The sequence below is a fragment of the Vigna unguiculata genome, chromosome 11, assembly GCF_004118075.2.
Source record: "Vigna unguiculata cultivar IT97K-499-35 chromosome 11, ASM411807v1, whole genome shotgun sequence".
In the NCBI taxonomy this organism is placed as follows: domain Eukaryota; kingdom Viridiplantae; phylum Streptophyta; class Magnoliopsida; order Fabales; family Fabaceae; genus Vigna; species Vigna unguiculata.
The window spans coordinates 11,830,392-11,857,958 of record NC_040289.1 but is presented as its reverse complement, the minus strand read 5'-3'; the positions used below and the strand labels follow the sequence as shown (position 1 = coordinate 11,857,958).

Genomic DNA, 27,567 nt, shown 5'->3' with positions numbered 1-27,567 from the left:
ATTTTAACAAACTTAATTTCACAATCACCTTTTAACACATGATCTCTAATGAACTGATGCCTTATTTCAATGTGTTTAGTTTTTTAGTGTTGTATTGGATTCCTAGTTAGATTCAATGCACTAGTGTTGTCATAAAATAAGGGCCTTTACCAACTTCACTCCATGGTCCAAGAGTTGATGTTTAAGACATGATTCGTGTTGAGAAATATCCAGTGGCAATGTATTTTGCCTCAATTGTGGTGAGTGCTACACAAACTTGCTTCTTGCTATTCCATGATATCAAACTCCAACCAAGTAGGTGGAAAACTCCACTTGTGCTTAAAATTCACTTTGACTAATCTTAAAATTCACTTAGATTAATCTTAAAATTACCCGAAGACCATAATCCAACATTGGTTGTTCCTTTTAGATACTTGAGAATTCTCTTTTCATATTTGTAGTGTGATTCCTTTTCACACATACACACACTGAATTGAATATATGACCTACTTGCAATTAGATAGAGCAAAGAGTTAATTAGTGCTCTGTATTTGGCAAAATCAACTTGTAGTCCAACCTCATCTGAATCCATATAGTAGTTTATAACAACTGGAGTGGCATCTTCCTTGTAATTATCCATTTCAAACTTTTGTAATAGATCAAAAGAATATTTTGACTACTTAAAAATTTTCCATACTCAAGTTGTTTGATTTGTAGCCCCAAAAATTAGGTTAGTTCACCCATCATGGGCATCTCGAATTCACCGTACATGGCTGCAACAAATTCTTCACACATGGAGTTATTATTTGAGCCAAAGATAATGTCATCAACATACACTTGAACAAGTATTACATCACTTTCATGTTTTCTAATGAAAAGTGTTTTATCAACAACACTTCTAGGATACCCTTTTGATAGTGAAAGGTTACTTAGCCTTTCATACCACTAATGTGGTGCTTGCTTTAATCCATATAAGGCCTTTTTTAGTTTGAAAACATGGTTAGGTAAATATGATCTTCAAAACTAGGTGGTTGGGATACATACACTTCTTTATTCAAGAAAGCATTCAAGAATGCACTTTTGACATCCATTTGAAACAATTTGAAATTACACATGCAAGCATATGCCAATAACAATCTCACAGCTTCCAGTCTAGAATCAAGTGCATATGTTTCATAAAAATCAATACCTTCCTCTTTATTATAACCTTTATCTACTAGCCTAGCTTTGATTTTGTACAAATTATATTCATATAATCACTTCAAGGAACTATAGACCATACATATTTTCTAGTGAATTAATCAAGTTCATCTTGCATGGTAGTGATCCAATTACTATCATTCAACGCATCATTCACATTTTTTGGGTTCAACTTGTGTTGCAAATGCAACATGTTCATAAAAGTTATTGAGCGTGCGTATAGTAGATACTCCCTTGTCAATGTCAACAACGATGTTGTCCTTTGACAGCCATTTGGGAGTAGTCCAATCCTTTGGCAAGTTGTTGTGAACATGAATTTTAGTTGATTAAATTTCCTTTTCAATTGATTCATTTTTTGTTTGATCTTCCTTTTCTACAATGGCATCATTGTCAGTTGCATCAATTATCACTTCATCTTGCAACTTTGAGTTAAATTCATCAAATACAACATGTACAGACTCTTCAACAATCATAAGCCTTTTATTATACACTCTATATGCATGGTTTTTTGTAGCATAACCAAGAAAGACTCCATCACCATTTGCATCAAACTTGCCAAGATTTTCTTTTCCATTATTCATATGAAACATTTATAGTGAAACACTTTCAAGTGAGTCAAAATAGGCCTTTTACCTTTGAAAAGCTCATGAGAGGTTTTCTTCAAAATAATATTGATCAAAACACGATTTAATACATAACTAGTTGTGATGACAACATTAGTCCAAAATACTTTGGCAATAGAATTTCATTCAACATGATCCTAACAAGTTGTTCAAGTGAAATACTCTTTCTTTCAACCACTCAATTTTTGTTGTGGAGTTATATGAGCAGAAAACTTGTGTTTGTACCATGTTTTCACAAAAACTTTCAAACGTTTCATTTTGAAACTCTCCTCCATGATCACTTTGAATTAACTTAATTTTAGAACTTTTTTCATTTTCTAAGACCTTGGCATGTCTTTTGAAAGCATGATAGGTATCATTTTTGAATCCTAAAAATAGTCCCTATGTAAACCTAGAGAAATCATCTGCTATGACCATTGCCTAAAAGTTCCCACCAAGATTCATGGTTCACGAAGGTCCAAATAGGTCCATGTGAAGCAATTTTAAAGGTCTTTTAGTTGAAACATAGTTTTTAGGTTTGAAAGAGACCTTAAATTTTTTTCCCTTTTGGCATGCTTCACATGCTTTATCCTTCTAAAACTTAAGTTTTTGCTAGTCCTTCAACCAGTTGTTTTCTATTCAAACTGTTTAAATGTTACATATGAATGTGCAAAGAAATTTATGCCATAACCATGTGTCATCTTCTATTTTAAGAAAACAATGTTTGCTATTTGATGCATAATGTAAATCAAGCAAGTATATTTTGTTAACTCTTTTTCCTATTAACACAATGCTACCACATGAATCAAAGATAAGATAATGACTAAAGCACACTTGTTATGGTGAATGAGGGATCCATTGTTTATGACTCCAGTTCCAAGTATTTTCCCTTCATTATTATCTCCATAATTAACAAATCCTTCATCCTTCAAGCTTAACTTTGCAAATTTTACTTGATCACCAGTCACATGCCTTAAACACCTACTATCTAGGTACCACAAATCTTTCTTGTCACTCTTTATGACCTATAAAACATATTTACATTACATGGTACCCTTGATAGGTTGGGTCCATTATGGTTAATCCTTTCATGGTCCTTTTGGGATCCATTTCAAATATCCCTTAGGTACATCATATTTTCTAGCTTTACAATTTTTAGAAAAATGTAACACCCTAGGCAGATGTTACTTGATAAAGTAAATTTTATATAAAATATGGAATTAAATAACTCATATGGTTCCCAAGTGCGGGAAGAATTGAAAACTTATACTGCGTAAAATAGAAACACTCCTCAAAGGCCTTATTACAATCCATAATCCAAAAGCTGAAATAAAAAAAATTACAAAATGTTTGAACATAAGTCATAAAGCACTCCCCAGAGCTAGCCCTACTCTACCGCTACGCATCATCGTCCTCACCTGGATCCACATCTGCTCCTATGTGGCAAGTCACACGATCATCGCCAAACACAGACAGAAAGAGCGAGCTGAAATGAAAGATCATACATAAATAATGATAATTACACACACCCAAAGTAACTTAACCATTTTCTTATTCGCTGATTCCTTTGTACCATGTCACCCTGATCTCATAACCTATATGAGAAGAATGCACACCTAGCTATGGCCATAGGGATTATAATGCTTCCACGAACTTGCTTGCTCGATGTCTAACTCTACGAACCTCCCTGCTCGTAGTCCAACACGCGTGAACACCTGCTATAAACCTCCCTGCTCATAATAGCCTCAAGTGTGAGCACGAAACATACGAACCTCCCTGCTCGTATCCCTACACAAGAGTACAACCAATACGGACCTCCCCGCTTATATTAATCACACGTTTCCAACTCCATTACGAACCTTGCCAATCGAAATTTATTCAACTATATCCCATACCAAAAATCACAACCACCCCTACAAAACCCTCCACAAAAAGCTCTTGCTCCTGCACTATCACCTGGTGTAGCCTAAGTGCCGCCAAGAAAAACTGTGTTGTAGACCACCTAGTGGTACTCACATGCCGCCAGGCACCAAACGCTCTAGGAACCTCTTTGTTTGTAGCTATCGCCTAGCGTATTCAGTTTATATGGCCAGTCGTTGCACTAGTACAACAAATTTTACTAGTTTTCTAGGCACAGTAAGATAGATTCCAATACACTGATCGTCACAGGAACACATTAAAATATCAATTGCAAACTTTTACATGTCAATCAAATTGAATCACATATACTCAACAATCACACCATACAAATGTTCAATTTCAACTAAGGATATCTCACCTTCATAAGGCTGTAAAACATAACACTAAACTATTACATAATACATTCTTACATTCCACTAAGACACAATTTGCTAAATCATTCATCGCATACTCTAGTAATTCATACATATGGATACACATGACTTCATCCCCATGCCATTAGCCTTTGAATCTAGAAAAGAAGAATCATACATGTAGAAGTGACCAAAACCAGCCGATACAAGGTGCTACATCTCATGTCAAACCATACATTATTGCCAAAACAAGTAGCACATAATCACCCCATCGCGTGGAGATTCTCAACTGTTGCCAGGCGGTTCTTCAAGAACTCAGAATTTGGGTTTGATCAGCTTGAGTCGTTTGGTGGGCCTTCAATGCCGCTAGGCAATTTCTAGACAGAAGCCTAGAAACTTCGTAAAACAATGTCAATGGAGGGAAAATCGGCCACTTAGACAGCAATAATTCATGAAACTGCATCATACAAATTAAAAGCAAGTAGACACAACTCCCCTTACCGGGATTCCTTGCTTCAAGTGCGATCCTTGTGATCTTCCTTGTCCCAAAAGTCTCAATCCTTTCCTCCACTCCATAGCTCCCTTCCAACACTCAATATCTCTTTCTAGGTATTCCAAAAATGTAGCGCTAATGAAATGGAAGCCCAAAGGCAGGAAAACTCCCGTTTGAGGAGGAAGGTGGAGATGGAAGTTGCGCATAGCAAAGGTAAGGAAAAGGAAGTTCATGTCGAATTCAAAACTTCGCTTTATCATATGACTGAAGAAGAGAGCGAGTACAACCTGACTCCCCATACCATCACGACAACCTAGCACACCGCCACCTTTCAAACTGCTACCAACCACCCTGGCACCGCAAACATAAACAAGTGTCGACACCCTTTCATTGACGGCATCACAAAAACTCCCCTTCCCAAGCAGTGGGAACCCTTTCATTGACGTGGAGATTTATGTCTCTTAGGTCAGACTCTACACGACCGAAGATGTCATCATGTGTATAGCTTTCCCCACCACCCTCAAGGGACCATCCCTAAAGTGGTTCACGTCTCTGCCCCCATACTCTGTAAAGTATTTCAATACCCTATCCACCTTTTTCTCCACCCAATTCGTAGGAAGTGTCAAACAAGAAAGAGATGAGACATTGAGAGCTTTTATCGACAGATTCAGTAAGGTGGCCCTAAAAATCAAGAACTTCACACAAGACGTGGTCTTGTAGTACATGGCCATGGCTCTTAAACCAAGGCCATTCGTAGATAACATCTACTTGAGACTGCCCGCCACCATGCACGAGTTAAGGTTGCACGTCGTCGACTACATACGCATGGAAGAAATGAGGACACTACGAACCAAGTTTCTCACTAGACTGCAACCTGTTGAAAAGAAGACTAAGAAAGCACAAGCAAGGGTAGACCCTAAATCCCGAGATCCCAGAACACCAAGATACTCAAGATACGCATCTCTGAGCGCTCCTCACTCACGTATCATGGAAGAGGCCCTTCACAACGACCTCATCCCCCCTCCTCAAAAGTCTCACAACCTGCCAAACTCAGATATGTCCAAGTATTACAAATACCACCACAATAACGAATATCCAACAGATGAATGTAAAGCTCTACAGGATAAGATTTAAGAGCTTATACACTTTGGATACCTTAAAGGTTTCATCAGAAGAGATGGGGAAGGTAGTTCACGAGCAGGGTATAACTGGAACACTGATCGCCCAAGCCAACAACATGACAATAGAAGTCAGAAGGACGAACAAAGAGAGAATCCTCCCACACAGACTGATAACAATCCGGTTGACAAGCCTCTTCTACGAGGGGCCATAAATACCATATCGGGAGGCTTTATAGGAGGTGGCATCGCCACGTCAGCAAGAAAGCGAAACCTCAGAAATATCTAGTCTGTTAATGCCATAACCCGCACACAACGACGTCGAAGGATGCCTCCCATAACGTTCATAAACGCCGACTTTCAAGGCATGGAGCAAGAACAAGACGATCCAATGGTTATCACTGTGCAGTAAAAAAGTGGTATTTGATCAAGGAAGTTCAGTAGATATTACTGGAAGACATATTAGAGGTTCGAGTTTCCGGTATACGATGAACCTATATACGACTTTTCCGGGGAAAGTGTATGCACCTAATGATATATCGACATGCACACAGTATTCTGTTAAGGAAATCAAACCCCACCTTGCAATGAAATTCCCATCAATGGTAGGCGATATCATCACCATCCACGATAACCAACTGCTAACAACGTCAAAAGGGCACCAGGAGCAGGAATTGCTTTGGTAGAAGAAATAAGGTTGGCTCGCGGAATGGGGTGCGACTCGCGGATAAAACCGGTAAGAGAGACCAAAGGTGATGTAACCCCAATAAGGCTTATAGCATTGGGCCAACGTCTAGGCTCATTCCTTTTAATTTCTTTTATTTTTAATTACATAAAATTTGTCAATTGGGTTTGTTTGCTAAATGCAACCTTTTATTTCCAAGCTGCCCATTGATATTGGGGTTGCGACCCAATTCACCACACCCATGCTTTCAATCAATAAGCATGTGGGCCAAGATCCCATCTGTGACCCAAGTCCAGCTGCGCGTTGCGTGATTCTGTTTGCACGCCTCTACGCGTCTACAAAATAGCAGCCAACTTTTTCAATCAACAGCCCAATCATATTTTCTGCACACCCCTACAACGTTGGAAGCATCCTTAGTTCAACTGGTTGGGCCCGCTTCAGCCCAAACTGCAGCACTCCAAAAACTAAACCTCCGCTAGGGTTCTTTCGTTTCAACCCGAGCCCAACTTCTTCAATGCTTCAGCTGATCAACCAACGCATGCGTTCCCTCTCTCTAGACAACGCAGTTGGGTTTCTTCCTCCTTCTTCAAACACGCTATTAGGGTTTCAAACTTTCACCTATGCTCCCATTTTCTGTTGGAGCGTCGTTTCAACGTAGCTTCCCAACCCTTTTTCTCGTTAGGATCCATGTACACGGCCTCGCTGCCATTAAGATCTTTTCTTCTTTCCTTCCATTCTCCGTTTGCCTCTATTCTATAAAGGGGTAAACCATTGTTTGTAAACATTTAGCTTAGATGAATGATAAATCTGGTTGAGAATACTCCCATTTTCGTCTCTGCTCAAACCCTTCACCTTAGATTAGGATTTATCCTCCTAGGGTTTCCAAACCAGTGAGATTCGAGCGTTACTCACCAATTATAAGCCTTTCGCTGCATTTTCCAGTCATTTCCACTGATGATGATATTATGTCTATCTCTCTGATTCTGCCATTCAATGTATATATCACAGTTAGGTTTTATTTTCAATTTGATTACCTAGCTTTCAGTTTTATAATCTCGTGTTTTGTCGTCAGTTTTGTGTAATTCGTATTATGTCTTTGATTCTATAGAGTTGTCCCTAATTTTTGTGTGTTGTTCTATATTTCATTCTTAATATGCTGAGTTTAGTATCCGAATTTGTGTTTTGTTGAGTTCCTTAATTGTTATTAGATCATTAGCAATTCTCTTATGCAGTATATGAATTGTTGTTGTGTCCTGTATTAATTCGTGCTCAATTTCTTGCAATTGTTGTCCAATTGAATATGTGTTTCAGTTTGAATCTATTATTGTTCTAGCAATTCAATTTCTGGCCAATGATTCTTGCTGCCATACACTATCTTAGTTAATACAATCTGATTGTGTTCAGAGTTCTGCTAAGGTTTTGGTTTAGCTGAAAATATAAGCATGTTTAGTACCTTTTTTACTGCAGTATTCTATGCCTTCACAGATGCTTCAATTTTCGTTCTGTTCCAAATTGTTGCCTCTGGATTAGTATCCTTGATTGAGTTGAGTGCTGCTAGCTTCATCTGTTTTAACAGAATCTGGTTTCTAATAGTTTACAGTGTTTTCAATGCATGTTCTGTGTTGATCTGATGAATTCTTGTGGCTATATGAATATGAATTGAAATTGCATCTGTTTTCAATCGTGTGTCTGCTTAATCACATTTTGTTGATTTGTGATTACTAGCCTAGAGTGTGTCCTTATCATTTTCCCTGTAGTTTCATATATCTGCCTTGTTGTGCTGGACATTCATTTGATTTCAATTCAGTATCTTGATTCATTGATTCAGTTTGTGTTATTGAACTTATTACACTCTATATATCCAACTGAATTCTCTTGTTTCAAGCTCTGTTTTGAATCCATAAGTGTGGTGTGATATTGTGATGTCTTGTTCGAAGCTATGCTTTGCAGATTATTCATATTCGTATGCCAGTTGATACATATCTTGGGTGCAGTGTATGTTTGGGCTAGTTTTACTTGGCATTGCAGTCCTTGTTGTGGTCCACTTTCTATATTTCCATCTTTGATTCTTGTCACTGCATGTCATTGCTTTCCAATTTATGGTGTTGTTTTTCTGTTGGCCACCTAATTGTGTGCAAATATGCTGCAACAATGGTGTTTTATTGCTCTGTCTTATACTCTTTTCCTTGCTGCGTATTGTTTGAAATTCTGCTGCATAATGTAGTTGTTGGACCATTTCTAGTTCCTTGCATCTACAATGCACTGTCCGAGAGTTTCATGCTGTCTTATGTGCTTTTCACCTTTGTTTTTTTTATTTCTTCTTTTTGAGTTGAATCTCTTGAAATCTGCCATATCCATTTGTTCATTGATTTGGTGGTCAAAAATTGCACTTTGTGTGAACCATTTTTCACGTTTTTGATAGCTAAAAAGAAAAGGAGAATGCAATCATTGAAAAGAAAAAGAATTTTTTATGAGAACAAAAGCATCTGAAAGCGACTGAATCAATCTTGATTGCATTTGAACACATTATTTGTTTCAGCACAATATAAGTTGCCTTGCACAGTTCACAACTGCCTACTACTTTTTTCAATGACAATTGCATATGCTCTTGATTCAACTTAATTTGAGTCTTTGTTTGCTTTTGGTTTTATTCATCTTAATCTAGATACATTCCTTAGGTTCTCTTTTGTGTGCCTCCTTTCTTTCATAGCTTGTTTCTTGCTTGTCTTTGTTGGCTATCCTTTGAGTTTGTCATTATATCCATCACTTGATGTTGTCCTTGCCTCAAATTTGAACTTTTATTGTTTTCTGCTTTTTACTCTCAAAAGTGGCTGACTGCTCATGTGCTCTTGGTTCATTTGCCTTGAACTCACTGTTTTTGGTAGCCTTGTAGGTGATAACCTTTCTACAAGGTGCAGCTGTGGTGAGGAAAAACAAATTGAGTGGCCACCGAGAGGAAAAAGGAGTGAGTTGGGACCTTCAAGGAGGAGTGCACGCACTTGAGGGTGACACACTTTGGAGGCTGGCCGAGAGAGAGACATAGCTTAGCATAGTTTATGTTCTTTTACTGTGCTTTTTGTTTTGATGTCACAGCTTTTGTGTAAATTTTCTTTTCAGATTTCAGTTTTCTCCTTTATTTGGCTTAGGTGGGAAAATACTTTAGAGCAATCCCATCCTTAGCATTTAATTGTAATAGTTTAAGCGTTTAGTGTGAGGTTCAAAGGGTTCCAAAGGCCACTTGTATCTTCACTTAGATTTTTCGTCTAGTTTATGTTTTCAGCCTTTATGTTTTATGTTTTTATGCTTTCAATGTCCATGTTTTGTGTGATTTGTGTGTTTGCCATTTATGTTTTAGGTCACCGTGACATCTAGGTGCAATGTGTTTAACACCTAGGTGACTTTCTTTTGGTCTTTAAATTTTCAATCTCTTCACACATTTTGTCCAATTGTTTTCACACAATCTGTTTTCATTTGTATTTTTATTGAGAATTTTTGTGAAAGCATTCTAGAGATCTTTGGCGAGGAAAGACTTGGTTCCTAAGCTTGTCCATGTGACTCACCTCCCTTTCCTGGGAGTATCTCTAGAAATCTTTTCCATTATTTTCTCTTTAGAAATTCATCAACTTTTTGGAAAAAAAATGTTTTGCTAAAAGTGGTTCAAAATGAGTTTTTCCTCTAGTCGTATGCATGTAGATAGGCATAATAGTCTGCATTTAGGTAGACATAATAATCATGAGTTGCATCATACCATTCATAGTGACATTCCTTTCTTTGGGAAAGATATAGGACCAATATCATTTAGAGATTGGATGTGGGATACTGGGAAATTGGTGCAACCTTTATTTAGTAAATATAGTCATATAGACATTCTTAGGCATGTTACGTCTAGGTTTGTAGGAAGTACATTTGATTGGTGGCAAGAGAGGCAGTCTAATGTGAAAAAGGGGAGACAATTATGCATCAATACATTTTATGAATTATAAAAACATGCATGTGGAAACATTTCATTCCCCCTTCATTTAGGATAAAAGACTTCATTGACATTGGGGGTGCATTCATTCAAAACATTGCTAAGTTTTCTAGAATAGAAAAAGATTTTAAGCATAATTTAGACTTGCTCTTGAGTGAACAAAGAAAGAGAGAAATATACAAGAGAGAGCAAGCTAAACATCAAAAGCTTCGAGAGTTTGAAAAGAAGAGAGAAAAAGAAGAGCTTGAGCTGCTTTGTGCTAAAAGAGAATAAGAGGAAAAAGAGATAAAAGAGATGAGAAAAGAGATCAGGAAGAAAATTCCAAAGAGGAGAATCTTAGAAAAATTAAAGAAGAGAATGAGAGAAAAGAACTTGAAGCAAGAGACAAAATAAGACAAGATATTGAGCTTGAAATCCAATCACAAGTGGTAGAGTTAAAAAGCATTTCAAAAGAAAAAAAGGAACTGAGTGTTAGGGATTTGGTGATCAATCATTCACCAATTCCTTTCATGAAGATCTAGTTTTCAAAGAGAATTCTTGTAACATCCCGACCGAATATTACGGATTTAAATAATAAAATAAATAAATAAATAATAAAACTTCATTTATTATAATTGATACTCCCAAAACGCGGGAAAAATAAAAACTTTTATTACTTTCATAATAAACCAAAATTCATAAGTATAAATAAGATTGTAATTATCCCAAAAGTCTAGAATATTCATAATTACGATTTACTTGAAAGAATAAAAATAACTTCATAAAAGTTCTGATAAAATCTTCTCCCAGAACTAGTCCCGCTTTGTCTCTAGGCCTTACCAAATCCACCTGCAATAACATTTTCTCTTGTGTACCGCGTACACCATCACCGCCAAACACAAGCAGATAGGGTGAGCTAACATATTACACACACACACACACACATATATATATATATATATATATATATATATATATATATATATTGCATAGTTATATATATCACACAATCACACCAATGCTGTTGTAGTAAAATCGCCTGGCGGGGGACACGTATCGCCAAGCGTTGCCCGCTTCCAAACCGCTTGGAAGGTATGATGAGTTGAACCTTGGGTCACATTCAATACTTAAATTTTGGGAATTTAATATTATTTTTGTGCTTAAAAATTGTATTTATTTGCATACTATATTATTGGATATTATTGAGTTTAATAATGCAACTGTAATTTAATTTAGGTCCTTAAGAGTGTAAATAATGAATATTTTAATTCATAAATTAAGTCCCAAAATAGGAATTTTGGAGAGAAATAGTTCAGGTACTAAATGTACCCCCAATTCTCATGTTTACACCCCCTTTTTCCAATTAGAATATCTATTTCAAAAAAAAATATCTCTGGAGCTAACTACACCACTTCTTTTCAAGTTTACACCCCCTTCTGCTTTGCACCCCTAATGTCACTTAAACTCCCGTCCACCAGATTGCGCCACGTGGCAATCCTCCACTTATTAAGTTAACCAATTAATGTTTGCCACGTCCTGAATCCCCCACTCACTAAAATAAGCACTCACAGTCTACCATATCATCAATCCTCCACTAACTCAAATCACCAATCAATGTTTGCCACGTCATCATCTCCTTCCCAACACAAACCCTAACCCTAATCTCTCTTTCTCTCTCTTCCGTACCAACTCCATGCCGCAGCCGTAGCCGCCACCCTGACTCCGGCCGTCACTGCACCCCCGTCGGCCATCACTGCCCACGACGGAAAGTCGCCGCTCATCGCGCCCTCGTCGGAAACCTTCCCACCGTTTAACATCGCGCCAGAAAACCACCATTGCTACTCCATTAGAGATCAAATCTACCACACCTGCGCCGTCGTCGAGATGCATCGCTTCCATGGCAGCCACCGAATCGCACTCGCACCTCCTTCTTCCTCCACCATCCCACTGCCTCGCGCCTACAAGGAGACGAAACACACTTCACGAATCTGCATGCGAGTTTTTAATCTTCACTAATCTGCACCATTTGAATTTGTGATCGTGCAATTGAGGCGCACCTACGCGACCACGAGCAGCGAAGCAAAGATGCGAAACCTTCAAGCAACAACGTAATTGCAACAACGCGATCCCGTGACTGTCACCTTGCAGCAGTTACTACTAACCATGGAGCTGACATCACTTTTACGCATCTGAACCTTTCGATTCAGACTAAATCACCACCGTGTGTGAGCCCCAACGGAAGTGCAGTTCGAAGTTATCGCAAACCACCTACGGTAGCCTACCGCCCTTACAACAGCCGTCAACCATGGAAGAATTGATGGGGAAATTCTAATGGAGAGAGACTTCACTGACACGTGGTAGTCTCTCAATGGACTGTCAAAAAGTCAAGACTAGTCAACAATGGTCAAATTGTCTATTTTGCTATATCTGGCAGGTGGTTCCTCTGCAGGAACCCTAAAAGGCCTAGACTAGAAAGAATCGTCTAGCGGCTGTTCATCGCCGACCAGACTATTTCTTGAAATTTCCAAAACAATAAATTAAAAGGAAATAACATATCAATCATGATCATACCAAATTCAACATACCAATCAGATTTAAATTAATCAACGCAAGAAATTACCCTATTTAGCATGCCATTCAAATTTAAAATAAAGTTAACGCCTAAGACTCCCCTAATCTGGTCTCCTTTGCTTAGAACTTTGAAAATTCTCCCTTGATCACCAATGGCTCTCTTTGGTTCTTCTCAACACTCTCAATCCTCACAAACGCTAAATTTTCGTTCTCCCTTCTGCAACCACAATAACAGCCCACCAAAACCCTCTTTCATACCTCTAATTAGCCTTTTAAAAGTGCTTTTAATGTGGTTTAATGGTCTAAAACGAAAATCCAATTAAATTATGGTTAATGTCTTTTAATTGGTTGTCTTATGATGGTTTTCCAACTCTCTTTGGCTGCTAGGATTTTCCTCTACCCTTTCATATTCAATCCAAAACTAAGTTTGGCAAAAATAAAGTTTAATTTGGGTTCTCCAAGACTTGAACCCACAACCATGCCAATACCAAATCAATGCTAAACCATCAAGCCAATTCATGTTTCTTGCTAACTAATATAATTCACATATTATATTATTCCACAACATAATTACATATATTATTAAAACAATAATAATTAACTAATAAATAAATAGCATACATATCATACATAGGACTTGAACCCAAGTCCTCTCACACAATTAAAGTACTCTCAACCACTTGAGCTAGTACTTTTCCATGTCATACAAATCAGAATTAAATACCATATATGTTCTTCCTACCCGCATTTATTAATTAATTAATTATTTAATTATTTAATTTTAACGGGTCTTACATTCTCCCCACCTTAAAAAAATTACGTCCTCGAAAATTGAGGTCACCCATCAAAAATGCAAATAGGACTGCCTCAACTCCTTTTATCTTGAAATTCTCCCTTCCTGGTCTCTGCCTTTTTATTTTAGCCTTCACCTCATACGTTTCCCCACTTTTCCTTATGCGTACTCGCATCTTTGATCAAAATATTTTCTCAAATGTCCTACTCAACCCTTGCAAAACAACATATCAAGTTTGACCTCGATTCTGTAGTCAGCCACTACAGATAACACACACATATCACAAAACAAACGCAAACCTAATAAGAAAGGTATAGGAGACAAACTCAACCTATCACTTTTCTCTCTTTTTACCAAAACCTTTAGAATTAAGAAAGGAAACTATCTCAGATATAGTCATGAGTGTGCACCCTCATCACTCTACCAAGACATTTTATATTCTTAATACTTCCAGTTGACAAGTTCCTTTCCCTGCGCACCAATGCTTCTTGGAAAGAACCTCTCCCCTTGCGCACCAACGCATCGTGAAAGACAAGTAATACCCCTTACCTGTTCACCAAAACCCAGTAAGAGCATTACTTTTCTTAGGTCTTATAAGCAACTACCCTTGCCTGCTCACCAAAACCCAGCAAGAGTACCACTCTTACCTGCTCACCAAAACCCGGTAAGAGCGCTGCCTTTACTAAGACCAGTAAGCAACAACTCTTGCCTGCTCATCAAAACCCAACAAGAGTATCACCCTTACCTGCTCAACAAAACCCGGTAAGAGCGTTGCCTACCTTGAGACTCATAAACAACAACCCTTGCCTGCTCACCAAAACCCAACAAGAGTCCACCCCTTACCTGCTCATCAAAACCCGGCAAGAGGGTTGTTTTCCCTGAGCCTCACCAACACGACTCTTGTCTATTCAACAAAACCCAACAAGAGCCCAACCCTTACCTGTTCACCAAAACCTAGTAAGAGTACCACCCTTACCTACTCATCAAAACCCGGTAAGAGCGCTGTTTCCATTAAGATCCATTAGTAATAACCCTTGCCTACTCATTTATGCCTTTGAAATAAATTGTAATCATTATGGATGTTTTATATTATTTTGAGTTTTATAAATTATGGAATTTTGGACTATTCATAGATTTAATATAGTTTTAAATTTCCCGCGTTTTTGGGAAATGATGCTTTAATAAATTAGGCTAACGTAATATTTCTTTACTTTTTATTTAAAATCCGTAATATCCTAACGAGATGTTACAATTCTCCCATCTTTCAACTCTTCTCACTTTGTCATTCAATCTTTTGTTTTGTTTCCTTCTCAAACTTTTTGTTCTCCATCTCATTCCTTTATTTCATCCTCCTTAATATCTTGTGCCAAAATACACTTTGATCCTAAAATTCTTTTCAAATATCATCTTAGTCAAAGTGTAAGCCCTTGTTTTAATGAAGTGGGCCTTATACCAACTTTTTCCAAATTTATAAGTTCACTTTCACACATTCCCCAAGCAATTTTACCGCATGGTCATTATGATTTTAATTCAATTTTATTTGATGACTATTGCATATTTGTTTTTGATCCTGGTGGAACCATCAATTTCATTGTTGTGAGCCTTTCACAACCCACTTGATCTGAGGATATATCCTCTTCAAGAGGGAGGGGATGATGTGACCCCAATAAGGCTTATAGCATTGGGCCAACATCTAGGCCCATTTCTTTTAATTTCTTTTAATTTCTTTTATTTTTAATTACATAAAACTTGTCTAATTGGGTTTGTTTGCTAAATGCAGCCTTTTATTTCCAAGCTGCCTATTGATATTGGGGATGCGACCCAATTCACCACACCCATGCTTTCCATCAATAAGCATCATCATGTGGGCCAAGATCCCATCTACGGCCCAAGACCAGCTACGTGTTGCGTGATTCTGTTTGCACGCCTCCACGCCTCTACAAATTAGCACCTAGCTTTTTCAATCAGCAGCCCAATCTTATTTTCCGCACACCCCTACAACGCTGGAAGCATCCTTAGTTCAATTGGTTGGGCCCGCTTCCGCCAAAACTACAGCACTCCGAAAACCAACCCTCCACTAGGGTTCTTTCGTTTCAACTCGAGCCCAACTTCTTCAATGCTTTAGTTGATCAACCAACACACGCGTTCCCTCTCTCTTGACAACGCAGTTGGATTTCTTCCTCCTTCTTCAAACATGCTGTTAGGGTTTCCAACTTTCACCTATGCTCCTGTTTTCTGTTGGAGCGTCATTTCAACGTAGCTTCCCAACCCCTTTTCCCGTTAGGATCCTTGTACACGGCCTCGCTATCGTTAAGATCTTTTCTTCTTTCCTTCCATTCTCCGGTTGCTCTCTTCTATAAAGGGTCAAGCCATTGTTTGTAAACATTTAGCTTAGATGAATGATAAATCTGGTTGAGAATACTCCCATTTTCGTCTCTACTCAAACCCTTCAGCTTAGATGAGGATTTATCCTCCTAGGGTTTCCAAACCAGTGAGATTCGAGTGTTATTCACCAATTATAAGCTTTCCACTGCGTTTTCCAGTCGTTTCCACTGAACAAACGACTGTTGGAGGCCGTCTCTATCGAACGAAGTACAAATTCCGCCGATCAACGGCGCCGATGGCCTCATCAAAAGGCCTATAGGTAACACTAGATAAAAGCTTAAAGGTTGGCTCAGGCTTGAGAAGGGAAGAAGAATCTATGATTGGGTCAACATTAAAGAAGTTGGGAGTCGATCCCCAGATAGGTTTCCATCGACTATTAGTTTTCAAAGATGCTCGATATATCTCCCAAAAGAAAAGGAAGTTGGGAGAAGAAATCTAGCGGCAAATGGCGCACGTGCGGCGATTACAGTAACCTAAATAAGGCATGCCCCAAGGATGCGTACCCTTTGCCAAGTATCGACCGCCTAGTTGACGAAGCAGCAGGAAATCACGTGCTCAATTTCTTAGACTCCTACTTCGGGTATAATCAGACACCCATGGCACTCGCCGACATGATCAAAATCGTGTTCATCATAGAAGACGCGATAAGTGTGGCCCTAGTACAAGAACTGGATGGTAACCTACAACCAATCTATTTCGTCAACATAGCACTACAAGACCCAGAAACCAAATATCAGATGGTGGAAAAAATTGCCTTATCCCTAGTAATTGTGGTAAGAAGACTCAAACCTTACTTCCAAAACCATTAAGTTATTGTTAAAACTGACTACCCCATCCAAAAGATTCTACAGAAGCTTGATCTAGCCAGAAGGATGTCATCATGGTCTATTGAGCTCTCAAAATTCAACACACAGTACGAACTGCACGGACCCACCAAAGCTCAATGCCTATCAAACTTTGTCAACGTCCTACAGCAAGCCCCAAAAGAAGATCGTTGGATCTTATATGTTGATGGATCTTCTAACCCAAAGGGGGCAAGACCCGATATTATGTTGGAAGGATCTAACCAAATTCTCATCGAGAAGTCCCTACACTTCAACTTCAAAGCCTCAAACAACCAAATAGAATATGAGGCTATCCTGTGTGGATTGTTACTTTCCAAAGACGTAGGAGCACGCCGAGTAGTATTTAAAACCGATTCTAGGCTCACGGTAGGCCACCTCAACGACGATTATCAGATAAAAGATCAATGCTTCTTAAATATTATCATTTGGTCCGCGATGCCGTGAACACCAACTTTGATGAGATAATCATACAACACATACCAAGGGGATATAACGCGCGAGTAGATGCCTATCCAAATTGGCAAACATAAGCAGAAAAGGGAAATATAAATACCTACTTCAGCAAACATTGACAACACCATCAACGATCAACACTTGTATGAACTTGGATCATAGTGTCGGTAACTAGAAGACGTCGTACGTATAATACTTAAAGACCAGCACCCTCCCAGATCCTATTGATAAAGGATGGATACAAAAAGTAGCACGTTACACGATGATAGGGGAAGAATTGTACAAACGAGGGCATAACCAATCCCGACTAAAGTGTATTACAAAGGAACAAACCGCCTATGTCATGAAAAAGGTTCACGAAGGCATTTACAGGTATCATTCCGGATCATGAACGATGGTGGCAAGGATTCTGAGGGTAGGATATTTTTGGCCAACTATGAAAATAGACTATGACGACTTTGTTAAGAAATGTGTGTTGTGCCAGAAATATGGTAGCCTCACTAACACAAGATAAGAAGAGTTTCACCATATAATCTTTCTATGGCTGTTCACAAAGTGAGAGATGGGCATATTAGGACTGTTCACTACGAGAAAGAGGTAGGTCAAGTTCCTTGTAGTAGGAGTCGACTACTTTATGAAATGGATTGAAGCATAATGGTTAGCTACCATTACGGCCCAACAGGTCCAACAGTTCGTTTGGAAAAACATAGTGTGTCGTTACGGGCTATCACACACCATAATAACAAATAACGAGATGCAATCTATAGACAAAGAACTTGCAAAGTTCTATACAAGCTTGGGGATAAAACACATCACCATTTCAGTAGAACACCCTCAAAGTAATGTGTAAGTCGAAGCAGCCAACAAAGTAATCCTGGTAGAGTTGAGAAAGAGGTTAGATGGGTCAAAAGGGAAGTGGCTAGAAGAGCTGTTAGAAATGCTATTGGCATATAGATGTACCCACAATATGCTACAAATGAGTCACTGTTTAGTCTGGTAGATGGAGTGGAGGCCATGATCCCAATTGAAATCGGAGAGCCCTCTCTTAGAAGACAAATTTATGACGACAAGTTGAATGAGGAAAGCTTATGTGTAACCTCCCTACTAGAAATTACTTAAATAAAATAAATAAATAATAATTGAAACTCAAACATCATAATTTTATTATTCCCAAACGCAGGAAAATTTGAAAATTCATACAATGCATTTAAAATTCAAATTAGCAAAATCCATAAAAACCATATTTGTTTACAAGTTCTCAAAATGAACTAAATGAAAACTAAACTCGTATATAAATAAAATTCAAATCCCAAGTGAGCACTTTATCCGTCTCTAGGCATCACCAACATCACCTGGAATATCATTTGCTCCCGTGTGACAGGTCACACGATCATCGCCAAGCACAAATAAAAAGGGTGAGCTCATAAACAATTAACATATAAGTTAATAAAATAAAGATACACCCAACTATTTTATTCTAGATAGTTCTTGGCTAGTACCTTAATACACCAAGGCTTATCAACCTGTAAGTCACACAAATAATTGACCATGGACTTAGGATATATGATGCTTCCACGAACCTATCCACTCGTGGTCCTGCCTCTACAAACCTCCCCGATCGTAGTCTAACTCTATGGACCTCCCCACCCGTAGTCCAACACACATGATCCACCAGCTAGAACCTTCTCGCTCGCAACAGCTCTCAAGTGTGAGCACGGAACATACAGACCTCCCCGCACGTATCCCCACACGAAAGCATCAGGATATGAACCTCCATGCTCATATCATCACATGTTCATCACCAACCATGAACCTACTCGCTCATGACACAACATCTCCTGATCTAAGTCTCACATCGGTCAAATTTGGCACAGTTGATCTCGGCCAAAATTCACCCAAGTCAGCCTCATTTGAAATTGGGCTTCATTAGGTTGAGTTGACCCCGTATGAAATTTAGCCAAATTTGACCAAGTCCTCCCCAACAAAAATTTGGCCAAATGTACCAAAGTTGGACTTCGACGAAATTTGGCTGAATTATGTTGAGTCATACATGTCCGATATTTAGCCGAATTCGACAAAGTCAACCTTATTAGAATTTGACAGAGTCAACCTTGGACGAATTCAACTGAATCAGCCTCAATCAAAATTTTGGCGAATTTGACTGAGTAGGCTTAAAGAGAAATTCGGATAAATTAAGCTAAGACAACTTCGTCTGAATTTTTGCCAAATTTGTTTGAATTGACCTTGGCCAAAATTTTACAAAATATGACAAAGTTAACCCAGACCAAAATTTTGCTTAGATGACGCGTCCAACATTACGTTGAATTGACCACAGACGAAACTTAGCAGAATTTAGCTCAGTCAACCCTATCCGTAATTTGGTCCAGTCCAGCCCGGTCAAATGTCGTTCGACTCCACCACAACCGAAATAGGCCGAATTCGGCTGAGTCATCCATACCCAAAATTGCTTGAATGCGACAGAATTATCCTTGACTGAAATTTGGAGAAATTTAATCGAGTCAAATCCATCAAAATTGACCAAATTTGGCTCAGTCGACCAAGTCAAACTCAACCTTGGCAAAATTGGATTGGGTTTATGTTGGCAGAAATTTAGTCGAATTCGATCGAGTCAACATAAATTCTATAGTACTAATAGTCAAGAGTGAATCACACATAAGAAAAATTCAGGCTAAAAAACTCATAGGGTTGAACATTTCCTAAATTGATTTTTCTCTAATTTTCCTAACTTATACAGCGTGAAAAGGGAATAATGGTGTGGCATATATAGAAAACATGGAGGGTGGGATGTTTTAATGTAAGAAAACGTAAGGGGTGGTGTTTTCTAAATAAAAAACGTGGGGTGGGGCATTTTCTAAATAGAAAAGTTGTATGGGGGAAACGTTTTCTATTTAGAAAACGTGTGGGGGTGCATTTTCTAAGTAGAAAACGTGTGGGGGGATGTTTCTCGAAGGGTTTAGGTTAGGCTAGGTTCTTTCTGTAGGAACCTCTTCAACCTTCTATTTTTGTTCCGGAAGCTCATATTCCTTTCACTATTTTTACTATGTGAACCTCCTTCAAGGGCTTATATATACAACCACACCACCATTTCATCTCTTACCATGTTTTCTCTGCATACACGCAAAACTCACTAAACTTCACATCTCTTATAACCCATTTCCAAATAAAGATTTTCATCATGAGTTCATGGAATTATGGAGGCTTTTCTTCATCTAACCCAATCGAAGACCAACTTGTCAATACAAACATCCTAGACGAGTTTAGTTCTGATGATAACTTGAAGACATTCCATATGATCATAAAATTGTTCAAATCCCTACGATGGAGTACAATCCAAATTTAGAAGTCGAAGTGTAGGAACGCATGAACTTTGACTCAAAAGAGGCAATGGTGTCTGCAATAAAACACTATCACATCGCTAATGGGTACAATTTCACTATTGTGGAATCGAAGCCCCATATTTACGTGGCACAATGCATCCATTATAATAATGGATGTCAATGGTGTTTGAGGGCCGCTTACAATAAAGTTAGACATCACTAGGAGATCAAGTCCATTGGCGGACGTCATACATGTTTCTCTACATTAATTTCCCAAGATCACTATAATCTGGATTCCACTCAAATTGCTTTGATTGTTTTCCACTTGGTCAAGACGAACCCAAGCATTCGCATTAAAAGCTTGGTGGTAGACATCAAAAGTCGTTATAGATATACTGTGACATACAAAAGAGCATGGATAGCAAAGGAAAAACCAATTGCCATGGAGTATGGCGACTAGGACAAATCTTATGATCAACTTCCCAATGCTTAGAAGTTGTCCAGCAAACTAATTCTGGAACAATTTTCCAATGCTTCGGTCCTTCAGTTAATGTTGATGGTCAAGATGGGACATCTTACTACATTATGGAATGTTGCTTCTGGGCATTTGAACCATGCATTGAAGGGTTTAAGTATTGTAAACCTGTTGTTTAAGTAGATGAAACATTTTTAACAAGTATATATCATGACACCTTGCTAACTGCAATGGAAATAGAATCATATTTCCTTTGGCATTTGCAATAGTAGAAGGTGAGACAAATGAGGCACTGATTTGGTTCTTTCAACTACTACGAGAGAATGTAACTCCTCAACCAAATCTATGTCTCATTACGGATAAGGGCAAGGGCATTTTATCAGCCTTACGCTCAAAAGAAGTTGATTGGGAATCAGACAATCTTCACTTAGTGTACTGCATGCGTCATCTGGCTTCCAACTTTAATAACAGGTTCAAAAGTGAAGATCTAAAGAAAGATTTCCTTAACTTGGGTACTACATTTTCCTAACCTTACATTCCATATCCATTCAATTTTTCGTTCCAACTAAATATTATTTCATTTAATATGTGATTTCTTTTTAACAACTTACGAAGTCAAACAACCTATTGTTCAAGCAAAACTTTCAGCAATGTGGTCCCAATTCCCACAAGAAGTAGCTTGGATAGATAAAATTCCCTTACACAAGTGGTCTCAGGCTTATGATGGGGGGTGAAGGTACACCTACATGACAACAAACTTGGCTGAGTGCATGAACTCGATGCTTAAGGGGGCTCAATCCTTACCTATTTATGCACTACTAAAAGAAACTTTTGAAAAAACAAATGTGTGGTTTATTGAACGAGGCTTGAAGGCAAGCTCTATGTTAAGAGTAGGTCATCAATATCCAGAATACGTCATTGCCCTACTCTAACAAAATCACCATAAATCCACATATTGTCATGTTCAACGCTACGATCAAGAAAATTTTGAATTCGAGGTGCAAGAGATATCGACCCGCACCAATAAAGACAAATTCTTCGAATGTAATCGATTACACTTTTTAATTACATGTTGAAATCGTGTTGGGTGCACATGATTTCTCTTTTGAAATCGTCATGGACCCAGAAGACTTCATTTTCAAAGGAAATCGTGCAGGGGGTGAACATTTTCTTCTTGAGAAATCACGTGGGGGCAGAACAATTTACCTATATTCATAATTTTTAAAAAACTTGCCCACTTTCGTAATTAACGAGGTTGAATTGCCTAGTATAGAAAAAAAACCTTTAATACATTTTCATTCATGTGAGTATAGTTTATATTGGAGAAAACCTTGGCTACGTGGTTGTTTAGGGTAGTAATGGAGATGGTGCAGCCGTGCTTGCCTTGTTATAGCCTTTTATCTTATTTTAATTGATGACCTTGTTTTTATTTTTGTTTCTTCTTTTGGTTGTTTATGCTACCATTGCTGCCAAGGGTTCAATGGTGTGGTTCTCTTTTCAATATTTCATGAAGCGTTGTTAGTGGGGTGATCTCTATGCATGCATGAGTCAAGGGCTTGCCTTGGGTCCATTCATGTGTTACAACTTTTTGGTTTCAAAATTGGGTAGGTTACAATGGAAGAGTTTTTCTTTGGTTGTTTAAGTTAACGTGTGTATTGTCGGCATTGTTCTTATGGCTTAGTAGTGGTTTCATGTGTAGTTGGGGGTTAGAAGCATGGTTTCAAGGTTGGGTGGAAAACCCATGGCTGATTGTTGGAGATGTGAGAATGAGCAAGGGCAAGGATCCACTTGAAGAACTTAGAGGACCTATGACAAGGGCTAGAGCAAGGAAAGCAAAAGAAGCTCTACAACAAATATTGTTCATATTATTTTAATACAAGCCTAATTTTCAAGGAGCAAAGACCAAGGTTGTGAATTGCATCTTGGCCTAAATGGAGAAGGACTAATATACCAATTTGCTACAGTTTCTTTTAACTTATTAGTTTGTTTAAATAAGGGCCCAATGCTTTGTAAAATTGCTAACTAAATTATGTTTTGGGTTAACCAATTAATGGGCTTTAGTTTCGCTTTATTTTCAAGTTGTAATAAGGGCCCATTTGATAACTTAAGAATCAGCCTTTGGAAGATCAAGAGGACCTTTGCTAAATACTTTTGGATGACTTTTGGCTGCCACAATTTCACTTTCAATCAGCCATTAAGTAGTGGCTCATTATTAGCTTGAGTGAATTATTATTAGCTTAAGTGGGATATAATTGCAATTAATAGGTCTTTTGTAATTTTGATGGTTAAGGCTCCTATATAAGTTGAACCATTTTTATCAATGAAAACAAGTTGAGTTTTTTTCAAAAATAATCTTTTCTATCTTAGTGAGAGTGATTCTCCTAAGTTCTTGAGTGATTTAAGAACCCCTTGGCTGTATCAAAGGACTTACACATCCTTTGTGTGTTGTCTCTCTTGGAAAGAGTTATTCTTTCCTTCCACCTTTTCATATTCACCTTTTCTTCTTTCTTCTCCCAAATTCAAAAAAGAATCCATTGTATCCAGATTTATCTTATAGTCAGAACTCTCGTTCCACTTGCCCAAAATTAGGGTTTTTGTTAAGCCAATATTATAGTTCAGAACGTCAATTTTCACCCCGTTCTGGAATCATGTGAATTGGAGTTCTACAACCCAAGATATTGACGATTCTACAATACTAGCCAGATTGCAGTGGAACATCACTCCGTGCGTGGAGTAAAATTTCCCACTCTCTTACCCTTACCCCCATTCTTTGAAACAAAACCCATTTCTCCTCCATTCCGAAAAATTCCCAAACCTCCCTCCAATTTTGAAAATTTCTCTATAGCTTCAATTTTGGAACCCACCCTAATTTGCTCTGCACCCACGAAGCATTCTTCTCTTAGGCATTATCGAAGTTGCCATTTTCGGTCTCCACTTCGTTTTCCCCTCGAACCCCACAACACTCGTGAAACCCTCCCACCCAAGAACATCACCGGCGAGAAGCATGAAAGCCACCGAAGAAGGCTCCCATCAAGAACCAAACTCGAAAGGTTGACTTTTTCTCCATTTTTCCCTAGGGTTTTTGTGTTCACCCATTGTTTTGTTGTCCCCCTTGTGTGTATTTAATGGTTTTAAGAAATTGTTCATTGTGTGGATTTAATGGTTTTAAGAAGTTCAATTTGTTGTGATTTTTATGATTTTAAGCATTTTCATTACTTGTGGTTTTATTGGTATTTGGTCATTTTGTGATTTTTGTGACATAATGCATGATCGACTGATGCTATGAGCAAAGTTCCAATCTTCCAATGATATGTCACCTATGTTTCGCCTTGCATGTTTTTTGTGTTGGGTGTCCCATACTTGTAGGATTTTCATAACATTACTCCTAACAAGGAGCTTCATTTTTCCAATAGATACAGAACAATAATTTCAAGCTCTAATTATCTTCTAAAGGTCTGTCACAGAACCTATAAACCAATTGAAGTTAATGTAAAAATAATTGCTTATTAACTTGTACAAAATTACAAATTTCTAGTACGTACCTAATTTTGGAATTGCCCTCTATTAGTGAGATTTTTAATAAGATATAAATTGTTCTATTTTTCATATATGATCGAGTGTTTGAGTTACGACTTCCTATTTTATTTTTATCGGTGTGTTAATAGTACAAGTTCACGCCTTAACTCATTTTGATTACAATGATTTCCATCTCCATAGTTTATGGGAATTTTTGTGTCAAATTTATTGCATGTTCCTCTATATGGACAATGTATATATTTGAAATATAAACATATAAATGGTATACCATTTATGACTAAACATTTGGAGTTTGTATGTAGGGAAAAGATTGTGCTTCCCACCAAAACAAATGGTTGTTGGTGAACATACAATCTACTAAGGAATTGAGCTAGCATTTGGTATTATTTTCTTGGTTTTCCATCTTTATTTATCTTAATTTGTTTCACCATTCGTGCTACAAATATGTTGATCACTTTGTGAAGCTAAACCATGATCCTTAGGTCAATTAAGATGTTTCCCAAACTATTATTATAAACTAGTGTACTGCACCTAGTCAGCCTAGACGAAAAACAATAGACACTTGTCATCCTTTACCGACATAACTATATCGACAAAGGCTGGGGGACTGGTGTACCGCACCTAGTCGGCCTAAGCCGAATAATAGCAAGCACCATATACATGCTAAGGTACCCAGACTAAACCACTAAGAAGCGACATTGATAAAACAAGCCGAAAACAACAATAACGGCCTAAAGCCGTTAAAGGGTAACCGACTTAGGCCGACAACTCCATGAAAACAACCAAGGACTTAGTAAAAAACAGAACGCTCCAATAAAATTCACCAGCCCCCAATAATTGAACTAAGGGCCTAGGCTAAGGCCCAGGCCCACCTACGGCCCAAGCAAGGGCCCAACCCATGACGTGGCCAGACATAATTAATAATCTATAAATACGATGGACCCCACGAATTAAGGGTACGCATTCATTACTTCCTTAATCATAGATTTGACTTTCTGAGACATTCCGCTGACTTGAGCTTCAGAGTCCCTTCTACAGGTAACCCCTCCCGAGTCCAAACCGATCACACCGAGATACCCATAAGCGATATATATCAACCGGGAAGGAGCCTACTGAGGAGATGGCGGACCAGGGTGAGGTAATACTTGTGTCTATCATATCTTATTTGTTCTTTGCAGAAACAACTATATATTTTGGGAGGTCAATTTCCTTTTCTGTTGATTTGAACACTAACATTTATTTTGTGCCATTTTAAAAAATGTTATTCACCAAGGCATTTATAGTAGAGTTGGTGTAATTTCTTAGATTTCTTAAAAAAAGTTTGTGGATATTATGTTGCCTCATAATACATATTTAATTGTACTATTTGTGGTTAATCGCGAAGTAATAGTTGGGTGTGTTCTTTCCTATTCTATTATTTAAGTATTTGTGTTGTATCAATTATTTGCCTCAATTGTCTATTTTGGTCATTGAAGCTTTATATTTGAACACATGTGTGCGTTTATGTGTCTTAGAGAAGTTGTAGCATTGCATGAGTAATATATCCCCTGTGTGTAAGCATGTGATATTTGGTTTAGAATATATCCCATGTATGTAACCATGATATCTTTTATTCATTTTATTTTTGGAGGAGTGAAGATCTGATTTGTGAATGATGAATAATGCTAGAAAAGAGGGTGGTTTTATTATAGTGAAAGAATTGAACATTAAAAAAAGCAAATGTATACATTAATTAACACATGTATATAACAAAGAAATATTACATCTTTTGGTGTGGTGTTTCATGTTCTAGCATGAAAAAAATCTTGTTTTGATTTTTTTGGGTGTGGTGTTTGTTGCCCTGTTATTTGAATACTTTAGTGATGTTAACTATTTACCTGAGTTATGTATTTTGGACATTGAAGCGTTATATTTCAACCGTTCGACTTATGGTACATTATTTTGTGATTGGAACCCTTATATTTATGATGTGCAGTAGTTTTTTTGAAAGTGTGTAGGACCATCGTTGTCCATATGGGATATTTTTTTTATGTTGTAGTTTTAACCATTTGATATTTGATGTAGTTTAATTTTGGTGAAGTAATGATCTGATTCGGGAATGATGAGTGATGTTAATGAATACAATGGTTATACAACAAAGAGGAAGGTAAAACTTTGGAAATGGTTTTATAAGATTTTTCAATATATTGATTAAATAATGGCTTTATGTGGTCTTTGTATGGTGGATGTAGATTTATTTTAGACATTCATGTCGGGTGCAATATGTTGGTTCTTTGAATAATAACTTAACATCGAAACAAATTAATTGTCTAGAAAGAACAACGTTTGACTAGATGACAAGTTGAAAGAGTCTATGAAGATAAGTAGAAATCTTTTGAATGAGTTAGTTAATGCGTGGGTTGAAAGGAGAGGTGGTTTTCGCCTTAGTAAAGAAGTTGTTAGATTTTCTTTATTAGATGTATGCTTAGGTTTAGGGTTGAGGGTGGTTGGACCTAAAATTGATTTGAGTGGGAGTGTTATACATAGTGGGTGTAGAAAACACTTTGATGATGAAAATGTAGATGTGAAAATCATTTATGAATTATTATCGCAACATCATCAAGATTTAACTATAGTTTATTTTTTTAGATTGTATGTTTTGATAGGCATATGTGAGTTTTTGTTGTCAAGTCGCAGTGGTACAATTTTTCCAACATTGTTTAACATTGTGATGACATTGGAAGTCTTGGAAAATATAATTGGGGTAGTGTAGTGTATGAGTACTTCATTGGGAGTCTATGTACTGCTTCATTGTCGTTGAGGACGAAGGAAATGTGAAATACTTTCATGTGGATGGTTGTGTTTATTTGTTATAGGTATAATCAATTAATC

The 27,567-nt window shown here is 37.7% G+C and overlaps 1 long non-coding RNA gene across 1 annotated transcript; it reads left to right on the top strand.

The window, feature by feature from the left end:
- The first annotated feature begins 6,812 nt into the window (after positions 1–6,812).
- LOC114168834 lies at positions 6,813–9,355 on the top strand. Its single transcript, XR_003600770.1, has 2 exons — positions 6,813–7,357; positions 9,244–9,355. It is a non-coding gene; the product is annotated as an uncharacterized LOC114168834 (long non-coding RNA).
- The last annotated feature ends 18,212 nt before the right edge of the window (positions 9,356–27,567 follow it).